The sequence below is a fragment of the Oncorhynchus keta genome, chromosome 14, assembly GCF_023373465.1.
Source record: "Oncorhynchus keta strain PuntledgeMale-10-30-2019 chromosome 14, Oket_V2, whole genome shotgun sequence".
Lineage (NCBI taxonomy): Eukaryota > Metazoa > Chordata > Actinopteri > Salmoniformes > Salmonidae > Oncorhynchus > Oncorhynchus keta.
The window spans coordinates 61,085,028-61,094,224 of NC_068434.1; the positions used below are offsets into that span (position 1 = coordinate 61,085,028).

A 9,197-nucleotide genomic window follows, 5' to 3' on the forward strand; every position below is an offset into this window, starting at 1 on the left:
TCATAATTAAAGGTGCAGGGTCCTCTTACTTCTCTGCAACAAGCCGTCTTGACCAGGTTCCCCTCTACATAGACCCAGAACACACTAACTGGCGACCAGCAGGCCACAACCTATACCGAACCAGAGTACAAACATCATTGTGACCCGCATAGAGCTGGAGAGATCTCCTACCCCCCCCCCACACACACACACAGTTTTGGATTCAACCCCCAGCAGCACTGCAGGTATTCACCACTCTTTTAGGCATGCCAGGGAGAATGCTAAATAACACAATGCCATGCTTCAGAACCCGTGATTGATGGGTGGTTGCCTGTTTGTGTTAAGCTGTTGTCGGCAAAAATGACATGGCTGTAATGTTGTGCTCCTTTGCAGATCAAAATGAAACAAGTGTTGGCACAATGTGCAGCACATTTATAAATCCAAAATGCTAATAAACTTCAAAAAATAGGCGTTAATGTTGCAAAACCGGCTGTCGACTGAGGTACTGTGTACATCGGGGGCGTTCCAGGACGTATTCTAATAAAGTATTTTTTCTTTTGGAGAAAAAAATCACAGTTGAAAGGCTACTGTGGACGTGTGTGATTAGATAGATCATTTAGACAAAGGCCGAGGCCGAAGCACAAGCTGCTCATCTTTCCCAAGGCTGGGTAAACTAGTCCAACTTAACACATTCTATTATTGAGTGTAAACATCAATCTAGATCCCCAGGTCCACGATCCATATAGATCTATCCCAAAACCTCTGGGAAGAGAGAGAGAGAAAGAGAGAGAGAGAGAGAGAGAGAGAGAGAGAGAGAGAGAGAGAGAGAGAGAGAGAGAGAGAGAGAGAGAGAGAGAGACAGAGAGACAGAGAGACAGAGAGACAGAGAGACAGAGACAGAGAAAGACAAGGAAAGAGAAAATGTCTGTGAATATATCTACAAATTCTAGCTATTTACTGTCACACATATACTTCCAAGTTGATGTTCCTCCTTTTACCAACCTAACTGTCTTTTTAGTCAGGGGCCTACCTCTTCGTTTGAGCTTCTAGCACTGCAAACCTCTCGCTCCCTGTGCTCTCGCTCTCCCTCTCCCTCATTCCCTTTTTCCAGACAGACAGACGCTCCTTCTGGTGGCACCCTGGCATGAGGCAATTGAGTCAAGCTCATCCGTCATCACCTCATCTGTCGGCCCAGTCCTTATTCTTACATCACACTGACGTCTATGATTACTATCCGCAACAACAACAAAAAAAACGTTGGACATTCACATCCTTGTCGCTCTCATATCCACACACACACACACACACACACACACACACACACACACACACACACACACACACACACACACACACACACACACACACACACACACACACACACACACACACACACACCTGTAAAACCAATATATGCTGTATGACACACGTGACAAGAGAAGTGTGGCGCGCCACAGCCTTACAGACGAAAACAGGACCTAACTTCACAAGCGTGAGACGTGAACATCTCGTCTCTGTAGCACTCGTGTGTTCGAACACAGGGCTTCATGACATGTGTCAGAAGACATGGGGTCTATTAACCATCATCTCTCCAAAGTGAACCTTCTAAATCAAGGTCACCATACTACAAGGCTCACCACAGCCTAGCCTTTTTGTTATGTGTTATGCCCCCAGCTTGCCTTCCAGCCCGCTCCTGAAACAGCCCCTCCTGCCTGCCAAACTATACTGAGGAGGGGGGAGGGTAAAGCCACAGGGGTAAAGGCCTTAGCCTTTGGAGCCAGAGGGGATGGGGGCTCCACTGCACATATCAATTAATACATAATCGCCAGGCCTCGCCTGCCATACCGTCCCACAAGAGACCCTGGCTACTACCGTACATCTGGAAGACAATTTCGACCAATTAAAGGAGCCGAGAATCATTTAAGAGTGGGATGGCTGTTTGATCACGTCTCTGACTGCTCTCCTGCTCCGGCTACAGTTGACTGGCTGCAGATTGACAGGTCCGGAGAGGAGCACTGATGCCATGCCCATGCCATGTTCTCTCTCATCTTCTCATCCTCTCTCTCTCTCTCTCTCTCTCTCTCTCTCTCTCTCTCTCTCTCTCTCTCTCTCTCTCTCTCTCTCTAAAGATGTGCATCACCCTAGCTTGTCATGGCCCACGGAGCAACAGACACAGGTAAAATAGGATACATTGCAATACTGACCACTAAACAGGTTGACGAACTAGTTGAAACACGGCACCTGTGATGCTTAGGAACGTGATTGAATGAAATAAGAACAAAACATGAGATTTAAAGATGGGATTAGGAATATAACACCAAATTCACAATAGAGCATACACATGACCAACATTTTGAATCTGTCAAATCAATTGTTTGAACTATGTGAAATGTGATAGCCTGTCAAAACATTCATGGCATTCTTGCACAATTCATGATGATGATAATAGTAATCATAGTAATAATAATGTAATAATAAAATAAATTTCCCCCACATTTTGTAGCAAACCAGTCAAGTATCTCCAGGACAACACACACAGGAGCTGCAACTACATAGCAGTTAGTAAAGTAACACTTTCTCTTCTCGCAATAACACCACTCACAATTCATTGTCATTCTCCTAACTATCGGTAATTGCATGGAGGCTACTGTAGGGCCCCGATCTGTAATTCAGTGCACTAGAGTGGGACTGTTGTCCATCGCTATTTCATCTCAATAAGAAAATAAAAAGAACTGACACAAAAAAAAGGTTCACGCCCAGACACTATTACAGACATAATATCCGCCTGGCAAATACCATTAAACAATGACAGTGGTTTACTCGGACTGTGCATCTGGGCATCCTATTTGTTCATTTCCTTTGACAATGAATCTAAGGAATAAACATTTATCGCAAACTCAACTTTGCGGAAGATACAAAAAAAAGTGAAACAATGTGATGGACGTTGTGTAACGCTTGCGTTACGGTTGAGGGGGTCTTGTGTCTTCTCGGCCATTGTAGCCTAGGCTACTGTTTAAATTTGCTGCCTTCCAGTTGGGTTCATCTCATACCTAGTTCATATGTGTTTACATGGGAGGATCGCTCCCTTCTACTCAAGGTGAAAGGCTGCTCGGTTGGATGAGGGACACCTGCAGACAAGTCCTGCCGGGGAGAGTTTGAAGCACTGGCAGTGCATCTGGTAGCCTGTGTTTTATTCCACGAAATGATACATAATATACTCGTACAAAGGCAATTCGAACATGTTGGGTTTATCAGAATGTCTGGGAATATATTTACCCTGACATATTTCAGATTCACAGCGGAAGAAACGAAACATCTAAACCCACACTGACATAATCTATATGCACTTTAAAGATATAATTTATATTTTGGAACATTTATATTAGGCAACGTGCATTTCTCTATATCTTATGAAGGTTGTGGCATACGCTACTCGCTAGACTCGACCTCGTTCCCGATTAAGTTATAGGCTATGCTACGTCCTTTTCATACAATTATTTGTCATGAGTACCTTTTTTATTCGTTTCCGAATCGCTATAACTTTTGCAAATGTGGATACATTTCCCCCAAGCAGCTGCGTTTTGAATCAGTCGTTCAAATCTGAATTTCTCCAGTGATATGTGTGTTGTCTACATAAAATGTTTTAAAGCGTGATATGACATTTAGCCCTCAGTTGTTGAATGCTATCATAACGTTCCTCAAAGCATAATGCATGGCTGCTATTCATAAGAGGTCGATCACAGCACAAAATGGCAGGTCTCACCGGCTCTTCCATCTCACAAGTTTTGACACATGGCATGCAGCGGATAACTTTAATCCTATTTCTCCAACAATATGCACACAGGTTAGCTGAAATTCTAAGCAAAACCCCTAGGGATGTGATGAGAAAGTTTCCGAGGCAGATTGTATGAGGAACAGTTTATACTTCATTAAAAGTAGTCGCAAATATCCGCCTGTGCTATCTATGCATGTCATGTGTCCAATACGTTTATGCACACTCCGTTGTCTATTTTAAACGTCTGGAATATACAACTTTTACATATGACTATTATGAAATCATTGAAATGAAAAAAGAGAATAGTTGGTTCTGAGTCGCTGTTCAACGTCTTCCCATGCTTTCATTATGTAGACTAAATGTTTTCCACCCTGACAACCCCGCATGCTAACGTCACCGCTATGGATATTTAATTATACTGTATTTTTTGATCACGTAGAGAAACAGGCCCCATTGAGATGATACAATAAAAATAACATTTATTCAAACTGACTTTCAAAAGCGAAACGCCTTCGAGTTACCATTCCGAACCCCATTAAACCCATGCGTAAGCTTCGCACTTCTTACCTTTACATTTGAAGTAGCGCGAAGAAACTCCTGTCTGTAAACGATGCCTTGGTGAGAGATTGTGTTCATTGAATAATGAGGCATGTCCATATGATTGACCAGATCATTTTCTTTCGCTGAAGGGGGAAAAGTGCGCTTCGGACCTGTTACGATGGTTCAATGCAGAATTATCTATCTTACTGTTCCGCACATATCCTGAGTAAACAATTGCGTTTTATTTCATTCGGTCTGTTTTTTTCCCCAGGCCAAACGTGTTCATTGATACTAATCACTCAGCATCACAACATATTTCCATCTTTGAGCTTGGACTCTCCCTATCTGGTAGGTGATATGCATTGTACCGTCAAAAAAAAGCAGTCCATTGTAAGTCCGCGGCGTTATTCACAGCAACTAGATATAGGTCTTGCGGCATTCGGCATTGCTGGAGCTAAGAGCGTAACCCAAGATAAAAACCACACTGTAAATAATAATAATCTCTAATCGTAGGCTACATTTCCCCAGTGTTGCGGTATAAAAAAAAGAAAGAAGGATTCCCAACCTCGCAGCTTGTTTCTGACCTTGAGCTCCGGTAAACACTCTTATTAAAATCTGTCTATTCTCATCAGAAGCCATTCACTTTGTCATTCTTGTTACGTTGACACCGTGTATAATTTGGCTTTGATTACATGTAGTCCGCGACCATGCAGTGAACACATAACAACTGAACACATAGAATGTTGTAAAAGTACATGTCCTTACCTTTTGAGTTAACTATTTAAAGTATTTTTCTTCAACAACAAAAAACTCCAGGGTAAATCGGTGTAGTCTGGGCGTCCTGAGCATCAGTCACAGCTCAAGCTAGTGCTTAAGAGAAGTAATCAGTGATAAAATGACGTTCATCTCACTGTAACCTTGTGGCGTATTTAATGTAAATAAGCCAGTTATGTTGCCAATCGCATGCATACAAACGCAAACTGGTCCTGAGGGAGGCTTTTTTTTCAGGTGCCCTGACGAACCAGGTTTATTCTAACAAAATGCATGGGAGCGCTTTTTGAAGCCATGGGCTAGGAATTAAGCATATTTATGAGTAAATATGATATTTAAAACAACCAAGCTGTTCAACAAGGCCACGTCGTACCTTATTAAAACAGAAAGAGAAAAGTCCAATATTAAACGCGCTCACCCAACGGTTCCAAGTAACCCGGGGAAATGATTTAAAGAGCTGTATACTTCGTCGAGGACTCTAAACTTTTTTTTGGCATAACTTTTGCGGTAGGACAGAGATGCACAGGCCGACCTTTCATTCTCCTAAATGTTCGCACAAAGATGGTTTGATATATTATGTTTCTCTAGGTGGTGGAAGGAGCGGTATATAATGCAATTATAGTTTCAGTGTTCCGGCGTTGACGAAGCAATTGCCTAAATAGACTCTTGCTTGTGGGATTATATAATGATTATGGTGTAATTATCGGAACGGTTTGGTAATAATAAAAAGTATCACATACATGTGCGGTTGGTTTTCTAGAATGTAAGGGCATGTGACTCTGGGACGATGATAAGAGCGAGCAAACGTGGAGAGGTCGACAAAAGAGGAGGACGGTGATGGTTCGGCCAAACGCAGACGGATTGATTATTCAAAATGTCCTCGAACCATGGGACACATCATCGCATTGATCGAGATGATATCAAATCCTGTATATAACCAGACAGAAGTCCCACACTGGACTCCCTGGTCGTATTTATACGGGGAGATAGAACAGCTGTGAGCGTATGGTCTCCCCTTTCCACTTGTGCCAAGGCGGTGTGTGACTCAAGGATACTCACACGCAACTGCTCAGTGTGGTAGTATGACAGTGAACTAATGTGTTATGAGCACATGCCACTCCATCTGTGTATGACACTGATATGTACGTTGGTGTGTTACAGCTTGATTCAAGTGTGAGTGTCGGGCCTACAATGAGCCTAATTGGAGTGGATTATAACTCTATTGGATCTTGGACATCTTGTGATTTAAAATGTAACTTTAAATCAAAGTAAAAAGGGATAGCTAGTAGCTATTGGTTTTATGGCTATACTGCTGTGTGTTTATGTAGCCTACGTTGTTATGACCTTTTTCTTGTCTTTTTTTTTTCTTCATTTATAGTGTTATCTTTTTTTCAGTGGAACATTAATAGATAATCCAGAAGGAACGATCCCGGCTGCGCTTTCTTTTCCTTCCAGACAAAACATATTTTTTTAAAGATAGTCCACATACATTATTCACTATGAAAATCAGATTCTCATGCTACCCCTTAAACGGTTAGGAATTCAGCATGCATTTTCCAGTTTGATGTGTATGAAATTCTTTTTTTTGAACAAATTCCAAAATAAAAGTTTGTCTCTAAAGGAATTAGCATAACTAACCCATCAATAATATCGCTATCTCTATGGGAAGGATAGCGAGAGCAGTAGGGGTGTTCCTCTTCTCAATTCTTCATGGATCAACAGCGCGTTCTCGGTTTCTTTTGAACTTGTTATAGCAAGTCAAGTGATTCTTTATCGGTGACAGGCTTGACAATGCGACGGGGATGTGAAAGCAGGTCAAAAGGAAGTTGGCATATGGATTTAAACATGCACATTTCGAACAATATAGCACGGGTATGTCCCATAAATATAGCCTGCATTTAAATAATTGTGCATTACGGTGCAGGGAATAACACATGAACATGCAACATTAACTTCCTTGAACTAATAAACTATTCCCTTCATTTAAAATGCATGCCTATTGGCCTATTTAGTTTCTTTTGTCTTTTTCTGTCCAATTCAGGCAACACGTCATTTTTCATGTTTTAATTTGACTTTTAAAAGACTTGAATGAATACAGTAGCCTATAGGAAATAGAATATAGGCCTGTATGCAAAATAGGACCAAAATTTCAAATCTAAACGCAGGCAGCCACAGACATGTAAAGATTACAGTTAACTTTTACAACACTATTCTACCTATATTTAGCAACAGGTGCTCCAGATGAAAAAAAGGGAGTCACAACAAGAGACTTCTTTAGGGCAATACACTTATTGACTGACATTCCTGAGGATATTTTGGAAATGGACTTCTACCAAGCCTTTATATCTATCATTATATTCCTTCATATAAAAACAAATCGATGAATATTCATGAAAAATAATACACTGATCATTGACATTTCATTACTGCACGTCTCATGTAGAAGATTCCGGTACTTCCCTGCCTCCTGTACGTGGACCCCCTCCCAATAACTTTACTTGTATCTTTTACATATTGCAATAGGAGGATAGACATTTGACAGAGTGAACAGATACTAGAAGTCAACGGCGCTGTCGACAGAGCTAGGGTTTGGGGGGGTCAGGGGTCAGGGAGGGGAGGGGAGCACAGAGCAGGGTGTTGGACAGTCCTTCCAGGCCCATAAGACTGATGTTTCTGACTACCAGCTGAAGATGGCTCTGCTTATGGACTATATGCTTGGAAGGCATCCAAGAATACATGCTTGAAAAACAGACTCGCCACTGTTCACTTCTCAACTAAACTAAGATGTTACTCCTTCAGTCTCCTCTCCGTGTACTCTTGGATGTGGCCCTGCTTGTAGTCATTTCAAACCTCAGCTCAATTGCAAATTAGTACTATTAGTAACAGACAGAACAATTTTTGAACATTGATGCAACATGATAGCAATAAAGTGGGACCTACAGTAGCAATGCACTCATGTTGCTGTGCATCCCATTTTACAAGGATGTGGTGTGTGTGTGTGTGTGTGTGTGTGTGTGTGTGTGTGTGTGTGTGTGTGTGTGTGTGTGTGTGTGTGTGTGTGTGTGTGTGTGTGTGTGTGTGTGTGTGTGTGTGTGTGTGTGTGTGTGTGTGTGTGTGTGCGTGTGCGTGTGCGTGTGTGTGTGTTTGAAACCAGTCTGAAACATAAAGTCTTGTCCAGTTCAGATTTAAATGAAAACACACCAGAGTGGCTGGCTCATATGTAGAGAAAATGCTTCTTTCTTCAAATTGAGTTTCTCAATGTACAATTAATCTGTTCCAGGCCTTTGATGAAGATTTTTTTTTCAAAGTATCCTAAAAACGGAGTGAGTGCAATTTTAAGCAATTTGATTCTCTGAACCCTCTGTGACTGTAAACTTTGAAATGTAACTTAAAATTACACTTTCAAGTATGACATCCACTAAATGAGGAGCACCGTTATAAAAAAATATTAAAAAAAACATTTCAATTGCCGTAGTCATTTCGCAATCTCATCATTATTGGTTACATCAATCCCGTATGTGAAGCTTTTACATTTCGACAAACACACCACTGTTTCTTTTTTCTTCAGACTGGGGTCGAGTGCACTACATGTTTGGCAGTTCTGATCATTAATGAGGCTCAGCACAAATACTGCAGAGACAAATATTTAGAGCTCAAGTCTGAGGTTTCATCATCCTCATATTGTGGGAAAACTGTGTTCCTATATTTATCAGGAGAAAGTGTATATACTGATCAAACTTGTCCCCACTTGATGAGTTACTTAGTGCAGTATATTGCCTATGACCGATAACCGGGCGGATGCTAATTTAAATCATCTGAATCAATGTCTCTACTGGAAGAAAAAAAAAATCTAAATGAAAACATCTGACTCAAACTGATTGAGAACAATGTTCGGCATAAGGGATTTAATCATGATTACTGCATGCTTAAAATATCCCGGGTTTGATAGGTTCCATCATTCTCATATGTCTACGTAAAATAAACTACAGTGTGTTAGGAGGAACCCTCGGACAACAAGACTAATGACAACACAGCCGACGGCACAGAAAGACAGTGAAGGGAAAAACTTTCTTATGAGGAGTTACTGAACAAATCGGAAACACGGGTTGACAAGTAGGCCACTGCTTACGGA

General features: G+C 41.4%; 1 protein-coding gene across 9 annotated transcripts in view; it reads right to left on the reverse strand.

The window, feature by feature from the left end:
- znf536 (zinc finger protein 536) overlaps positions 1–6,111 on the reverse strand; it is a 518,664-nt gene extending 512,553 nt beyond the window's left edge. For 4 of the 9 annotated variants that reach the window (XM_052462080.1, XM_052462077.1, XM_052462071.1 and 1 more), the window contains exon 1: positions 4,322–4,917. The gene's annotated coding sequence lies outside the window, so the exon portion shown is untranslated. Of the gene's footprint in view, positions 1–4,321; positions 4,918–5,059 lie in introns of those variants that run through there. The other 5 variants (XM_052462073.1, XM_052462066.1, XM_052462072.1 and 2 more) reach the window with 2 other exon arrangements.
- Positions 6,112–9,197: the final 3,086 nt, after the last annotated feature.